Source organism: Mesoplodon bidens (assembly GCF_964165515.1).
Source record: "Mesoplodon bidens genome assembly, chromosome: 19".
Classification (NCBI taxonomy): Eukaryota; Metazoa; Chordata; class Mammalia; order Artiodactyla; family Ziphiidae; genus Mesoplodon; species Mesoplodon bidens.
The window spans coordinates 9,867,328-9,881,472 of NC_138179.1; the positions used below are offsets into that span (position 1 = coordinate 9,867,328).

Consider the following 14,145-nt stretch of genomic DNA (forward strand, 5'->3'; position numbering starts at 1 on the left):
TATTCTTCAGCCCCACGTACCTCTTAACATGGTGGTTTTAAAACTGGTGTTCCTTAAAATTAATTTAGTGGGATGAAACTGGCATAAAAAATAGAATAGAAGATGTCATAGCGTGTCTTATGAAGAATAAATAATGTTTCCTGAAACTTTCAGTTTTATGTATTGTGTGTATACACTATGTAAAATGTATCTCTTACTGTAAATTGCAGTCAAAAAAGTATAAAAACCATAATACTCATACACCAAATTAAAAAGGAAGCAGTGAGGAAATGGGCTCAGTGAGCTTAGGAACAGAGTGCAGACCTCAGTCTCTGCTTTGAGGATGCCTAAGGCAGATCACAGATGGTACCAAGGAGCTGATTACCTAAGGCTCTGTTCCTCTGGTCTGTCACGTGTGACATGCAGACATAACAATATTAACTTGCCTCTCAGGGACATCAATAAGAAGAGCAAATAGAAAGGATTAGGAGGCACTTGGAAAACACAAAAGCGGGCTATAAGTGCTTAATAATAATAATGATTTTTAAAAGTTACTTTCAGTGGCTGCTGGGGCAAGAGCAGCCTGTCAGCTTCAGCCTGTAACCAACAATTAGTTTCTTTCCATAGTATAGGAAGCCTGCTGCAGGAGCTGCAGCCTCTTTATGGTGGCACAGCTGGAGAGGAGCAGACTGAATTAATAGTCTAACCTTGTTTCAGTGTGCTCAAAAGTACTATAAAAAGGTACGAGATGAACTCAGTCTGAACTCTGGCAAATGCGGCCTCTCCCCACAGATCACCACAGGTGGCACTGCCACAAGGAAATTCAAGCCAAGTGGTATACAGCTCACCTTTGAGAGTATATCATCTACTCTTCTGTGACATCACTTGTGACCTTTCCGAGTCTCTGAGGAATTTTTTTTTTTTTCCTCCTCTCCGTTTAGCTTCTAGAAAGATTATTTGCAGGTTGGTCCAAGCCAGGACCAGGCAGTGACGCCAACCATCGCCAGTTGTCTGAGGAATGATGATTCAGATGTGTGTTAAGCACCACACCACCTAGTCAACAGAGCCTAGGGGAATGGCTCTGAGTGACAGGTTTTTAATGACACTGACTCCAACTGTGTGATACATCATCTGAGACTCAAGCAGAAGAGGCTCTCTGCTAGCTGCTGGAGTTAAATCTACCTGTAGTTCTGCATTCCTAGTCAACGCCAAAAAATATCTACCATCTTTAGTTTAAATATGGTTTTCCATTTCAAACCCTATTGACCGGTAAATTATCTGAGACTTCTCAGAGACGTCCTGACAAAACAGGGCTATTTATAATATTTGACAATGTCTGAATACAGTTAAAAATATAGCAGAAATGGTCAGGCAACCCACCATAGAAAATGTCAATTTACTTTCCTTCCAATGCTAATTGCATTTTAACTTGAACAGCCATCTTTAGTTTACTTCCATGGCTAAGATTCAAACAAGAAGCCTCTATTTTCTTTCTTAGTTCACCCAATAGATCAGATGGATTGCATGGCAGCTGAGCAGCCCTCAAACACTGCCAATCTGCTGTCATTATAGATAGAAGCCACACTTGTTGATTTTCATTGTTAAGAGCATGTGGACATTGGAGCCTCTTACAGGGAAAACTTGCCAGGTTCCTCTCTTCCTGATAAAAGCAGTAGCTCCATGTCCCTAAGCTAATTTCCCCTTGGGCAACAACATGCACTTCAGCATCTGAAATTTCCACGCTTAAGTGGCTCTCAGAATGGAAAGGAAAGCTCTGAACAGACCCTCAGATGATCTCTTAAACTTAAATCTTCTAGTAGTACACATAATTACTGGGTTTTAGAATGGCAATGAGGGAGCTTTCCCTGCTGGTCCAGTAGGTAAGACTCTGCGTTCCCAATACAGGGGGCCTGGGTTTGATCCCTGGTCAGGGAACTAGATCCCACATGCATGCCACAACTAAGAAGTCCGCACGCCACAACTAAGAAGCCCGAGCCTGCATGCCGCAATGAAGATCCTGCATGCCTCAATTAAGACACGGAGCGGGCAAAAATATATATATAATAATAAATATTAAAAAAAAGAAAAAGAATGGCAATGAGAACCTAAGAGACAAGCTCTCTTGGTGGGCCCTGTTTTGAAAGGCGAAGAGAAACCAACAGATACTAAAACTGATGTAACTGTGACTCCTCCTGGAGTCCCCATTCGGTCATGCGTTTTGCTTAATCTCAATCTCAGAAACCTCCCACAGAGTTAACACCATGAATTAGAATGTAGGCAGATTAAATCTCCAGAACACCAAAGAGAAGATTAACATTGTAAAGTGGTACACACAGACATTAGTTGAGAAGAGGAAGGAGTATATCAGAATGATAGTCTCCAAGGCTGTACGCTGGAAGAACCCTAAAGCACAGTAGGGTTAGAACTACTGGAATCAAATTCTGTAATTCTTCTGCAATTTAAGGTAGACTCTCAAGTATTGCTTTAAAAAAGAATTCCCCCTCTCCGTCAAAGCCATTTGGGAAAAAAGTGGAAAGGTCACAATTTTCATGAAAGACTGCCTCTGTGGACAGAGGCAGTCTTTCATGAAGCTTCTTTTTGAAGCCCACCCATAGCCACCACTAAAGCCATCTGAACTGCAGAGAGTCAGCCTGGACTCACACCCTTAAAGTCCCAGCACAACGTCCAGTGCCAGCATTGTGACACCTCATCCCAGAGTGAATTTCAGTTTAGGAGTCGCACCCTTTTTACTGCTTACCTCTGAACTTATAAACAATCACACCCATTCCCACCAAAGCAAACTCTTCTGATAGGAAGGGTGGAAAAACCTGGAACTGGGACGTGCTAGACCATTACCTTTTTAAATAAAAAAAAATTTTTTTCCCTTTTAAAGGCAAAAGTTAGACTGTTTTGAGTATTATTTGAAAAAACTGTTTTCTGAAAGCAAAGAACTGAGCGACAAGATACAATGATCATCTAGTAGGAGAGGGCAAACCCCTCTGCCCTTCCTTTCAAAGCTTGCCTTCTCATCACTTCATATCCATCAGAATTAGAAAGAAGTCAGGCTTCTTTCTGGTCTCATAGAAAAAGGGGCTTGCTCAGCTCCATTTCCTGTCAGACAGCTAAATGATTCTGGTTTTCCCTGGGGCTCCAAGACACACACAGAGCATCCTTAAGCTTCCAAATTTACTCTGAGAATAAGATACAAAATAGTCGGAGGGAATTAGGATAATGGCTTAATAGCTGTGTGGTGACAATTTGTTTTTATTTTGAAGTGGCACACAGACAGAGGTAACAGAAAAAGTTCCCCAAACGTTAGAATAGTCCCATGTTCTATTTTCCTAGTTATCGCCAGCCTTGGAAATAGGGTCCATTAACATGCTGTGATTTTGCCTTTTCAAATATCAATGAACAGAGTAATGGAAGCAGCAGCTTCTAATGTTTGTTCTGCCCATTTGAGAGAAAATGAATCTGTGACTGTAGGTCCTCAGATTAAGCTTGGGATCAGGACCAGACCCACCCAGGTAAAAGGGTATTGAAACAGGGGCAGGGGGTAGACTGCAAGGTCACCAAGAAACAACTGGCAGACAGAGTATTTAGGGATACCCTGTTTGCTAAGATGAGGAGATGCCCTTGCTGAGTTTGGTCAAGAACCAGATGCACCTGATATTTGTAAACACTTTCTTAAATGAAAGCAAAAAGAGTCATTCAACAACAAATATTTATTAAGCACCTATTGTGTGCCAGGTATTGTTCCAGGCACTAGGAGATAAATCAGTGCAGAAAAAAGACTACGACAAAAACTGTTGCCCTTTTGGAGTTTGCGGTCCAGTGACCGGCGGGGGTGTGGGGGGGGTAGGGGGGGCAGGAGGTGAAAATGAGTAAGTACAATAAACAGTATTTAAAATGGATAAGTGCTCTGGGGGAGAGTAAGGGTAAAGGGGATCAAGAATACTGGGAGTAGAGTGAGGTGGCCTTATCAAAAAGGTCCAACTTTAGCAAAGGCCTGAAGGAGGCAATGAGCCATGCAGATATGGCAATTGGGAGAAAGAACATTCCAGACATGGGAAACAGCCAATTCAAAGGCCCTGAGGGGGTAGCATACCTGTCTGAGGATCCACGAGCAAGCCAGTGTGGCTACAGTGGAATGAGGGGAGGAGAAGGAGATGAAGCCAATGAGGTAAGGGGGAGGCGGAAGGCACGGCTAGATCATACAGGGACTTGTAGACCATTGTTAGGACTTGGGCTTTTCCGCTTAGAAAAAATACCAATGCAAGTTGTTCCACACTTGAGGATATAAACCCATGTATAACAGGGCAGTGATACAGCAAGAATTAAGCAACTGCCACAACTCTGATAGGACCATATCTAGGTAGAGAGGGTCACTGGCAGCTGTGTGCCTCAAAAGGAACACAGGGTCAAGGGAAAATAATGCTAAGATATACTGCATCCGTTCCTGCTCCAGGCAGCTTCCTCCAAGTTTTACATGTTAGGCAAAATAAATCAGAAACTTACAGCAAAAAGCGTACTTGACCTCTTTCTGTCAATACAGAACCCACCTGCCGTGCTATACTGACCAATCTGGTTACTAGCCGTAAGTAACCAAATGCTAACCAAATTAATCACAAGCCCCTAATGCTCTCCTCCTCCAGCAGCGTACAACAGAATTACTCTATGCAGTTTCAGCTGCCAGAAAGAGCCAGCAATATTTTCACAGGCCTCTCAGCCTGACAAGACAGGTAAGTTCCCCAAACCCAAGATCTTACCTTAAACGGGTTTTGCCCGACCTACATAGGCTCTCACCCTAAAGGCACGATCTTTCTTTTTCCCTTTAATGACAGATTTGCGTACCTTGCTAGGACTGGGTGACGTGCCCTTGGTTGCAGCTGTTGCACCACAGAATACTATGAATACACAGAATACGAGTACACACAATACATCAACAGCATGAACTATTTGCTATGCAGGGCTTACTGTTAAACTTTAAAATACATTTCGTACATACAGTACTGAATCACAAAATGGTGAAGGCAGGACTAATAAACTATCAGTTAAAGTTATCAGCTATTCCACACCCCAGTCTGGTATATCATGGGACTGAAGACCCAGTAAAAACTCAACAGAAGAACAGACTCCAGTAATGAGAGTGAATGAATATTATTCATTTTAAAATACTGAGGTGAAACTCATCTAGAATCTAATCTAGGTTCTAGGTGGTAAACACACAGATTAGCTCATAGCAAGTCAGAAATCAAGAGGGTTCACAGGTGTGCCTATGTACTGCCCATTATATTATTTAACCTCAACATGGACAAAAAGGCAGGCACAGGTGGCTGTCAAGATGACTGGGTACATGGGTAGCCCACTGTGCACAGATGCTATCTCTGGGCAGTTTTACTGGGGAATCAGGTCATATACAGAAGGGGCAGAAACTACTGTCAGGAGCACAGCATGTGCTATGGAATTGAGAAGTTTGGTGCTTTCGTATTTGGAGTATCTGCCTTCCATCTCCTTCAATGGCTCCTGGAAAGGATTGTTGCCACTAAGCTAAGGACCACCATTCATTCACACACTTTTCAAAAATAATTAAATAATGTTTTCCTTTGTCTCCAAACTGTAACTGAGTCTAAGTACATTTACCAGTGTTTCCACTTCTTTCTTTTTTTCAAAAAATATTATATTATATTATTTATTTATTTAGGCTGCATTGGGTCTTCATTGCTGCACACGGGCTTTCCCTAGTTGTGGTGAGCAGGGGTTACTCTTCATTGCGGTGTGCAGGCCTATTGCGGTGGCTTCTCTTGTTGCGGAGCACGTGCTCTAGGCACGCGGGCTTCAGCAGTTGTGGCTCGTGGGCTCAGTAGCTGTGGCTCACGGGCTTAGTTGCTCTGCGGCATGTGGGGTCTTCCCGGACCAGGGTTCAAACCCATGTCCCCTGCACTGGCAGGTGGATTCCTTTTTTTTTGCGGTACATGGGCCTCTCACTGCTGTGGCCTCTCCCGTTGCGGAGCACAGGCTCCGGACGCGCAGGCTCAGCAGCCTTGGCTCACGGGCCTAGTTGCTCCGCGGCATGTGGGATCTTCCAGGACCAGGGCATGAACCCGTGTCCCCTGCATCGGCAGGCGGACTCTCAACCACTGCACCACCAGGGAGGCCCCAGGTGGATTCTTAACCACTGCACCACCAGGGAAGCCCAGTGTCTCCACTTCTAACCGTTTGTTTTTTTTTTAAATTAGAACAATAGAACTGATATCTATTTGCAGAACACACAAACATATGTCCTTCCATAAATTTAGGCTTTCCTGAAGTGGAATAAAAGGGAAAATGAATTCAGACTGAGTATATTTTCATTATTGGCCCACCTGACTGATTTTCAGGCCCTATGAACCTTGATTCAGAGAGAAACTTGTTCTATAAAACCTCAAACTGTAGAATTAGGATCTATAGATAGAATTTAAAGAAAGACAAATTTTAGTTCAATATAAATAACTTCCTAAGAGAGTTTTAGGAAGATGGAATGGGCCATTTTAGGGTAGTAAATCACTGGTAGTATTCATGTAGATGCTGAGGCTACAATCACAGCTAATACAAGGCAAATTCCATCAGAAATAGGGTTTGAAACAGACAATATTAAAGGTCATCCTTACAACCAGGAGATTTTACATTCTTTCTGTCTGCACACTCATACAGCTCAAAGCTTTTCTCAAGTTTTATTTTCAACATGTATGAACCTCAATACCATGAAACATATGTATAACCTCTATATTTAAAAATAGTGAATAAAAGAAATCCTTTCCCTATCTCACTGAGCATGACACCATAGCAAAATAGCAGTATAAAGAGAGCAACATGAATGAGGGCAAGGTATGGCTCTCAAGTGGGCTTCAATCCAGCTTAGGAAAATCCCAGGGTGTCTCCTTTAATTCCAACCTATAATACACCCTAAGGCTTTGCGTAAAAATTATTAGCCATAATGAGAACATAAGTACTAGAAACAAGTACCTACTTTTTATTCAGAATTTAAAGTCCCCTATTGCAAAAAAGATCACATGATTCAATCTATTTTCCAATCATTTATCAAATCAGAAATACAAAACTAATTCCATTTTTCATCATCAACTCCTGACTTACTATCATGATATAAAGGTGGCTGAGATTTTAATAGATGAAAACGCACATATCACTTCTATTACTCTGTAGAACTACTTTGTGAAATTTATTACCATTTGCTCAAGATTCTCAGCATGGGTTTCTGTTACTTGAGTAACCTTAGCTCACAGGCTCTTTTCAATGAGGGACTAGCTCCCAAGCTTGGGTGTTTTACGAACTGAATTCTGGGTTTCAGGAACAACTGTCTCCTACCACTGAGTGCAGATTATTTTTGGCCATGCCACACAGCATGTGGGATCTTAGTTCCCCGACCAGGGATCGAACCCGCACCCCCTGCAGTGAAAGCACAGAGTCTTAACCACTGGACTGCCAGAGAAGTCCCTTAGAATACAGAAATCTTATCTACTGCTTATGTGTGGTTATTCAAGCAGGGCCATCACTATTAACAAACATAATCCTGGGACTTCCCTGCTGGCGCAGTGAAAAACAATCCGCCTGCCAATGCAGGGGACACAGGTTCAATCCCTGGTCCAGGAAGATCCCACATGCTGAGGAACAACTAAGCCCGTGTGCCACAACTACTGAGCCTGTGCTCTAGAGCCTGCAAGCCACAACTACTGAGTCTGCATGCTGCAACTACTGAAGCCCGTGCACCTAGAGCCCATGCTCCACAACAAAGAGAAGCCACCGCAAGGAGAAACCTGTGCGTTACAACGAAGAGTAGCCCCCGCTCGCCACAACTAGAGGAAGCCCACGTGCAGCAACGAAGACCCAACGCAGCCAAAATAAATAAATAAATAAAAAGTAAAAAAACAAACATATCCTAAAAGAGAGTCCCAGACGCCAGTAGTTGAGTTCCGGTTATAGAAAGACAAAAGATACTGTCTAGCAGAATCTTGATTATCCAGACAAAAAGGATAAAGAGGGTTCTTACTAAGGCCAACCTAGTGAAAAAGGAACATCTAGTATATAAGATACCCTATTTCTCAGATGAGATTAAAAGAATTATAAGATTTAAAATATTATAGTCCTGATGTGACATGAAAAATATATCAAATTTGAAGCAGCAATCAGAAAAAACAATTTTTTCTTTGGTGGTAAAATATTTTCATCTTTCATAACCAAGATCTTTCATAACCATTACCTACATACTGCTAATGGAATATTTCAGATTCTGTCCTGTCTACAGGGGTTATTTTCAGCATTGGATCTATCTGTGACCTGGGACTCTCTTATAGTTCTCCTAAGATCCACCACTTCAAGGACTCAACGTCTATTCAAGCAGCATGTGGTTCCATAAAAGCAATCAGAGTGCACAGTCCTCAACTGTGGATCCCGGAGACCAAAGGAGGCTTTAATACTGAGGTTGTTTGGCTTGCACAACAGTCAAGAAAAGTCAGTAAATGCCAAGCTGGTTTGCTTCCTTTGATGTAAGCTGCTGAAAAGGTCTTCCGTTTGGAAGCATTTACCAGTTTTTCTGGTACAATAGCTACAGCTGTGGGCTTTCTGAGTGTGAACAGACATATGTAAGACATAAAATATTAGGGACAGGCACCATCTGCAACTGATTGTCTCACAGGCTGGGACTGCAATATAGGAGTAGCAAGGGACACACTTTTCTCAGGGCCATACACTGGCCAAAAAAAAACCAAAACACTTTTGGGGACTTCCCTGATGGTCCAGTGGTTAAGAATCCGCCTTCCAATGCAGGGGATACGGGTTTGATCCCTGGTCAGGGAACTAAGATCCCACATGCTGTGGGGCAACTAAACCCACACTCTAGCACCCGGGTGCCGCAACTAAGACCCGATGCAGCCAAACAAAACAAACAAAAAAACCCTTTTGGCTGACAAAGATCTTAAAGATACAAATAAATGGGATTTTAAGACTGTGTCCTTTGCAGCTAGCATCCTCAGCACTTCCTGCCCTAATCATTCAAAGGTTAAATGAACACAGTTGATGAATACTGCCTTGGTTTAGAAGAGACATTCAAAGAAAAAACCAAGACATTATGGCTTTTCCCTAATTAATATCTATCCTTATTAAACAACACTTATGTGAGGTATAAAGGGGATACAAAGATAGATAATAAAAACCATATACACTAAAGGACCAATTCTTTATCCATAGGTTAACCTTTAACCATAAAGTAGTACAGAAGGAAAGAAGAATTTTTATGAAGGTGCTATCAGGCTTTCAGGTAAAGATAGTAGACTGAAAAATCACATTTAAATTTTCTTTCTCTTGGAAGAAATTCTGCCATAATTAAAGGAAAAAAATTTTAAGGTATAAATCCATAAAGACGGGGAAGAGAAAATATAACTGCAACAAAATCTTGCTAACTGTGAAACAAATGGTGTTAGCAAAAATACCACAGAATTCTCAAAGGCTTAGGACTGGTAGTGCCTCTGGAACTGTATGGAGGGGAAATGGGGGGAGGGGATGTTAAAAGAAAGAGGATCAAGAAACTGTTACAGCCCTAGATCCCCCCACCATTCTAAGCTACCTCAGCCCCTTAGCCCCTGAATAAAACTTAAAGATGGATTCTTTCAGAGAAAATAAGACAGATGGCACTTTGGGACTTCCCTGGTGGTGCAGTGGTTGAGAATCCGCCTGCCAATGCAGGGGACACGGGTTTGAACCCTAGTCTGGGAAGATCCCACATGCCGCGGAGCAACTAAGCCCGTGCGCCACAACTACTGAGCCCACGTGCCACAACTACTGATGCCTGTGCGCCTAGAGCCTGTGCTCCACAACAAGAGAAGCCACTGCAGTGAGAAGCCCGTGCACCCCAACAAAGAGTAGCCCCCGCTCGCCACAACTAGAGAAAGTCTGTGCGCAGCAACGAAGACCCAATGCAGCCAAAAATAAATAAATATATAAAAAATAAAATAAATAAAATAGTAAGATAGATGGCACTTTGAAGGGTATGCCAGGCATGGCAGAGGGGTGGTGAAGTAAGTGAATTGATGCATATACTGAATACGGAGACTCTCCAGCCCTCTTTCCCAATTTAGCTCCCAGGAGGCTGGTAGAAACTCTTTATATTCTAATCAGGAGAGGCAGGATAATTTTTTGAAAAATTAAGCCAGCCCCTAAAGAAAGACATGAAAGTACTGACATAGAGGATTGCAGCTACCCTCAGTGATGGGTAACTGGAGCTCCTAACCTGGCCCTCGTGGTTTAGAGGGCCATACTCTGATCTTCCTCTGGCCTCCTCGGAACCCCTGTATAGAAGAATCCACACGGCCCAAGAGACATGCCCAGGTAGAACACATAGAATTTCCTGGCTAAAAAGCCCTAACACTGTTTCCAGGGCCTGCTTGAGATACTTCTACTGGTCACTTTTCCTGAGGGGCAGTAAGCATATCCTTAGGCCCAAGGGATGGCCAAAGGGTGGAAGTTGAATAAAGGAAGAGTAGGCTGTAAGATAGGGTTCTTCAGTTGCACTCCTGAGTGAACAGATGGGGAACTTTAGCAAAGAACCAAATGGAAGTCCTAGAACTGAAAAGTACAGTATCTGTTGTTGTTTGTTTGTTTTGGCCGTGCCGTGTGGCCTGTGGGATCTTAGTTCCCAGACCAGGGACTGAACCTGTGCCCCCTGCAGTGGAAGTGCAGAGTCTTAACCACTGTACTGCCAGGGAAGTCCCGAAAAGTACAATATCTGAAATGAAAGTTATACTGAATGGATGTAACAGAACACTGTAGCCTATAAAAGGAGAGTCTGTGTACTTGAAGACAGATCAACAGGAATCACCCCATCTGAAGAACAGAAAGGAAGAAAACAATAACAACTAAAAACCACCCTTAGTGATGTGAGGGACAATATCGAGTGGTTACACATATGTGTAAGTGGAGGTCTGAAAGGAGGGAACAGAGATGCTGGGGCGGAAAAAAATTTAAGGAAATAATGGAAAAAATTTTTTCCCAAATTTGGGAGAAACTATCAATTTACAGATCCAAGCTCAGTGAAGCCGAAGCCAGATAAATACAATGAAAACGCCTAGGTACATAACAGTCAAGCTTCTGAAAGCCAGATAAATACAATGAAAACACCTAGGTACATAACAGTCAAGCTGCTGAAAACCAAACATAAAAGAAAAAGAGAGGGTGCCCATAGATCAGCACTGTCCAACAGAACTTTCTGAAATGATGGAAATGTTCTACTTCTGCACTGCCCAATCTAGTAACCACCAGCCATGTGAACATCTGAAATGTGGCTGATGCAACTGAGGAAATGAATTTTTTATTTTATTTAATTTTAATTAATTTCAATTTATATAGCCATAAGTGGCTAGTGGCTATCATACTGAACAGTGTAGCTAAGAAGCCTTATGAGATATCAACCCATCATAATATGTGCACTTTACTGATTCAAACAAACAGTAATAATAAAAACAAACAAAAAGTTTAAGATACAGAGATAATTAAAAACTTGAGCACTGACTGGATATTTGATGTTAACGAATTCTTGTTAATTTTTTAACGTGCACATAGTTATTGTGGTTATGTTTTTAATAAGACACCATCTGTTTTAAACATATATATTGAAATATTTACAGATGAAATTATATAAATGTCTAAGATTCGCATCAAAACAATATGCTGTGGACAGGGGTATAGATGAAACATTATTAACTATGGGTTGATAATTATTGAAGCTAGATGATGGGCACACAGGGACTCATTACACTATTTTTTTTTTTTTTTTTTTTTCCGGTACACGGGCTTCTCACTGCTGTGGCCTCTCCCGTTGCGGAGCACAGGGTCCGGATGCGCAGGCTCAGTGGCCATGGCTCACGAGCCCAGCCGCTCCGCGGCACGTGGGATCCTCCCAGACCGGGGCACGAACCCGCGTCCCCTGCATCGGCAGGCGGACTCGCAACCACTGCGCCACCAGGGAAGCCCTCATTACACTATTTTGTTTACTTTTGTAGAGTTAAAAATTTTTCATAAAATGTTTTTAGAAAGTAGAGCAAAAGGAGAAAGAGATGGAAAATAGGACAAAAAAAAAAAAGGGAGATCAGTCCAGGAGGGTCAACATTCAAATAGCAAGACTTCCAATAAGAGACAGAGAAAATGGAGGGAGATCTATAAAAAAGAAAAACTCCCAGAACTGAAGGATACAAGTTTCTACATTGAAAGAGCCCAAAAAGTACCTAGTAAAATGGGTGAAAAGAGACACACACACCAAGGCACATCACTGTGAAATTTCAGAACATGGAGGATACAGAAAGGATCGTACAAGCTTTCACTGAGAAAGAACATGGCACAGAAAAGGATCAACAATCAGAATGGCAAATTATTTTCCTAACCTAGAATGATATACAGAAACCATCAGACAAGTGTGAAGATAAAAAAGACATTTTAAAACATGTGAAGTCTCAAAAACTTTATTCTCTACATACTTATTCTTAGGAAGCTACTAGAGGATGTTTTTCATCAAAATGAAGGAGTAAACCAAGGAAAGAAAAATACAATAGGAGACCCAACATACCAGACAGGAGAAGGGAATGAATCCCCAGGGCTATTATGAAGGGAGATCCCAGGATGACAGTTCCAGGTGTTGAAGGAAGTCAGTTCAGACTGACACAGTCAAAAGACTCCAAAAGGAGACTATAAGAAAGTGAAACTGATTAAGACTATCTTGAAGGGTCTGATCTCACTGCAATTTAGGAATGAATTACAGTTAACACAAAAAATTAAACAAACAGGAGCGGCCAAGCAGTGCCAGGCCAGATGGGTACCTCCGTCGGTCCTGCCGTGCCCGCACCGGAGACCAGCCCTGGAGGCGGCCCAGGCCCGTCCCTGTGGCCGGCACCATGAAGCAGGAGTCGGCAGCCCAGAACACCCCGCCCTCCAGGACGACGGCGGCCCCCAAGCGCTGTGGATTTCCGGGTACGGCTCCCTGGTGTGGAGGCCCGACTTCGCCTACAGTGACAGCCGTGTGGGCTTCGTGCACCGCTACAGCGGCCACCTCTGGCAGGGAGACACGTTCCATCGGGGCAGCGACAAGATGCCTGGTTGTGTGGTGACCCTCCCTGAAGACCGTGAGGGCTGCACTTGGGGTGGCGTACCAGGTGCAAGGTGAGCGGGTCAATGAGGCCCTGAAGTACCTGAACGTGTGGGAGGCAGTGCTTGGTGGCTATGATACCAAGGAGGTCACCTTCTGCCCTCAAGATGCCCCTGACCAACCACTCAAGGCACTGGCCTATGTGGCCACCCCGCAGAACCCTGGTTACCTGGGCCCTGCGCCTGAGGAGACCATCGCTACGCAGATCCTGGCCTGCCGAGGCTTCTCTAGCCACAGCCTTGAGTACTTGCTGCGCCTGGCAGACTCCAGGCGGCTCTGTGGGCCCCAGGCACAGGACGAGCACCTGGCAGCCATCGTGGATGCTGTAGGCACCATGCTGCCCTGCCTCTGCCCCACTGAGCAGGCTCTGGCACTGGTCTGAGGGGCTGAGCCCCTACATGGACACAGAGGCCAGGTCCCTACTCCAGTGCACACAGACAGACTTGATACAGCTGGAGCCCACTGAGAACACTTGGTGGGCCAACTAGGGCCTCTCTCAAGCCCCTGCCTGTCTGCCAGCCCCCAGATCTCCTACCTGACACTGACTTAACTACTTGAAACTTTATTTATTGCACCATGTTGGTGTGGTGGGCAGGGTGGGGGGCCTGCCCTAATACAGGGGCCCTGCTGAGCGGTGCCCCACCGCAGGCGCCTGTTGCCTGATCAGATTCCCCCCAGTGCTGCTGCTATCCCCATACTACCCAGGCCTCCACCTCCCCAGGGAGCCTCCAAGAGCCTTGACCCTCTGCCCCCGACTCTAGACCAACCATCCCCTAGCCCCAGAAACAACACCCGTCAAAGGTCCCAGCCTGCTGGTGAGGGTAGGAGGGAGTGAGGAGAGGGGGCTCTACAAGAACTGAGGTCCCTGCCAGCCCTGCTCATCCCCCAGGTCCCCAGAGCAGAGCTGGATCTGGAGGCCAGACACAGCTGCTGAGGCTGGGCCTAGGCCTCTTACCCATTTGGCTTTGTTTCCCTATCCTTCT

At 44.0% G+C, this 14,145-nt stretch overlaps 1 protein-coding gene and 1 pseudogene across 4 annotated transcripts in view; one reads left to right on the forward strand and one right to left on the reverse strand.

The window, feature by feature from the left end:
* The window catches only part of AP2B1 (adaptor related protein complex 2 subunit beta 1), a 123,003-nt gene that overhangs the window by 22,678 nt on the left and 86,180 nt on the right, over nucleotides 1–14,145 (reverse strand). The window lies entirely within an intron of this gene.
* On the forward strand, nucleotides 12,832–13,544 carry LOC308607430 (glutathione-specific gamma-glutamylcyclotransferase 1-like; annotated as a pseudogene). Its single transcript has one exon. The product of its transcript is annotated as a glutathione-specific gamma-glutamylcyclotransferase 1-like (transcript).